Raw genomic sequence first — 3,703 nt, forward strand, 5'->3', positions numbered from 1 at the left:
ATTATTTGTGCGTGAGGTGATGCGTGCGGAAGCCGGATTTACTTGCGATCTTGTCGACGAATGTTCTCGATCGTCTCTTTCGTGCTTTTCGTTGCGATCGAGCACAGTGGAATCGCGAAGTTAGCCGCGTTCGCAGAATACCGGAGGCTAAATGAGGTGAATTTTGCGTTTCTTGTCGACCTGACTTGTCGAAATTATATGAATATATATTTTCGTACGTATTGAGTCTCATATGTATGTGTAATGTGCTTCAGGTGCAGTAAAGGGAGAAAACGAAAGCGGAGGATGCTTAGCCAATGGATCTTCAAAGTGTCCAGCAACGGCCGCGGATGAACTTTCCGTCTTCACTGTTCGGACACAAAGGCAAGACTGAGTAATTGGATCGGATTTATCAGGTACGCATTTCATTTTTGACTCGTTATGCGCCGTCTTGGCCTTCGAGATCGTATTTTAGGCAGTAGGTCGTACAGTCCATCGAAAATTCCGCGCGTTGTGCACTGTTGTACGGGATTTACGCGATTCGTAGCACGGCTGCTCGCGCAAACGTATAGCGTCTTTCGTCGTCAATTTCGTGAATTCAAACGCGCGAGTGCGACAAGTGTCTGCGATGCTTGTTCAGGACAACGACGCGGAATTGATCGTGCGTACAACAATGCGTGTGGCAATTGAATTTTCTCACGATCTTGTCGATGAACGTTCGCGATCGTTGTCGAGCTCCGGGTAATTATTTATTAGAATATCATATCCCACCTTTGTTACATTGTTATACATCGGTGGAACATATTTGATATTATTTTATTATTTCAAATATTTCGTGTTAATTATACAATTAACAATGTTATGTCAAGAGGCAAGAAGTAAAAAGAGGTTTTTACTAGCGTGGTTTTTTTTACATAATCTTTTTTCAATTATACAATTATTAATCTTTACTCAATTATTCGTACTTATTATCGTAGTACATTTCGCGCTTTGCTTTTGGCATCTCTGGCACTTGTTCAATACTATATTACTTGCATGGTTCTTTTAAACGTAATTAATAATTATTCACGTGGGGTATTATTGATATTTCAACATTATGTCTCAATTTTTATTATTCCTTTTAATGATTCATATTTAAATAAATGTTGATAGAATATTCTATATATGTTCCTTATTTAAAGATACATACATATTTCCTTAATATCGTAAAATAATTTGTGCTAATTACAGCTTTGGCTAAAAGTACTAAATATCTTGTTAATCATTATTTAATTTTTCAGTTAATAAATTAATTTAAGACACTACTGTTACTGCAAATTATCTGTGTTTCTTTAAACTTACGTATAATGCCAATCATGGCTCGCGCGCGCCGATAAAATAACATATGAATTATTTAAAATATAAAACATAAAGTAAGCTTCAGAAACTTAATTAAAATACAAAATCATAGAAATTTGTAAAAAGTAGATTGTTAAAATAACGACTTGTTTAAAATAAAAAATATAAAATAGTTTCCAGAAATTTATATAAAATATTAAATAAGAAAAATAAGTCAGAAGTGTAGTTATTTAAAATAATGAATACTACTCGTATAAATAATTCTTTTAATTTTTTATTTAAATTGTATACTTTAATTTTCGTCGCTTTTACAAGTATATAAAAATTTTTTAATGGTTCTTACGTGTATCTTGACATCTTTAGAAAGTATTTGTAAAGTTGTATATTTATAACAGATTATATATAAATTGTTATAACTAAATATAGGTAACAAAATGGGAAGTATGTACTTTTTCATACAAAAATGTAAAACTCTGAAACAAAAATATCAACTTTAAGATATTGAAACATACTTTTCCTTTAAATTTTTTGTTTCAGAGTTTTACATTTTTGTATGAAAAAGTACATACTTCCCATTTTGTTAACTATATTTAGTTATAATAATTTACATAATTTGTTATAAATGTACAACTTTACAAATACTTTCTAAAGATGTCAAGATATACGTAAAAACCATTAAAAAATTTTTATATACTTGTAAAAGCGACGAAAATTAAAGTATACAATTTAAATAAAAAATTAAAAGAGTAATTTATACGAGTAGTATTCATTATTTTAAATAACTACACTTCTGATTTATTTTCTTATTTAATATTTTATATACATTTCCGGAAACTATTTTATATTTTTTATTTTAAACAAGTCGTATCTGCTTTTTACCAATTTCTACGATTTTGTATTTTAATTAAGTTTCTGAAACTTATTTTATGTTTTTTATTTTTAATAATTCGTATGTTATTTTACCGCGAGCCATGATCAGCATTATACGTAAGTTTGAAAAATTTCTGAATCACAGATAATTTGCAGTAACTGTACTGTCTTAAATTAATTTATTAATTGAAAAATTACGTAACAATTAACAAGATATTTAATACTTTTAGCCAAAGCTGTAATGAGCACAAATTGTTTTACGATATTAAGGAAATGTGTATGTATCTTTATATAAGAAACATATGTATATAAAATATTTTATCAACCTCTTTATTTAAGTATGAATCATTAAAAAATATAATGAAAATCGAGATATCAAAAATATCAAAAATGATTGAAATATCAAAAATACCTCACGCGAATAATTACTAATAACATTTAAAAGAACCATGCAGGTAATATAGGATTGTGCCAGAGATGCCACAAAGCCAAACGCGAAATGTACGACGGTACCCGTTTGTCAAAATCATGTAAAATACGAATAATTGAATAAACTGTGAATAATTTTCATACGCAATAATTGGGTACCTGAACGGTGCCCGGGGAAGGGTCGCGCGGCGAAAAGCGTGGGGGAGCGGGCCGCGCGGCGCGGTGGTCGACTACGTCATCACTTCGGCATTCCCTCGGCGACCTCGGAGCGAGACGGACGTGTGGCACGAATCGCTTGGGGTGTCGCGCATTAGTCTACGAAAATTAAGATATTCATGAACGCGAATTGATGATTAATTACTTATCGATGCCCAAATAGTACACTGGAAAAAAAATTTGCTAAATTTTAATATTTACTGTAAGTAAATAAGTATTTACTCAAAATAAAAAAAATTATGCTTAAATTAAATAAATATATGTTTATATTTAGTAAATATTTCGTTAGTACTATTGAAACAAACATTTACTGAAATTTAATAAATTTTTTTCCAGTGTAATGTTGCTCAAAACTAAGGTGTGTACTAAAAGTTATATCTCCATCTTTATTACTCTGATGATTTCCATTCGAATAAATATTAATAATAAGTTATACATTCTTGAAATAAAGATAAATGCAAACATTTTTTTAATTTTAAAACAATTATTTGGACTGAATATAATAATGAATAGTATAAATAGTATTCATATTATACATTTACATTTATATAAATTCGAGATATCTAAGGGCGGTATTCATAGTCCGTTCTTATTTCAAGACTGTCTTAAATAATGTCTTAAGACGTTAATACGGCTCTCTGATTCGTGACTTCTTAAAATTGTACTTAAGACGGTCTTGAATATAAGCTCTGTCTATGAATAGCCGCTTAAGATATGGATGAATTATGTGCCTAACGAATTCAAGAAATAAAACATAAATCATAAAATAAAGCATCGTGTAATATTCATCGAAGTATAGTAAAACGTAAGGAGTAGATTATTTCACTGATTTTGTAATATACGTATACGTTAATATTTCGACAGTGGCGCG

This window comes from Trachymyrmex cornetzi, unplaced genomic scaffold, assembly GCF_001594075.2.
Source record: "Trachymyrmex cornetzi isolate Tcor2-1 unplaced genomic scaffold, Tcor1.1 scaffold641, whole genome shotgun sequence".
NCBI lineage: Eukaryota > Metazoa > Arthropoda > Insecta > Hymenoptera > Formicidae > Trachymyrmex > Trachymyrmex cornetzi.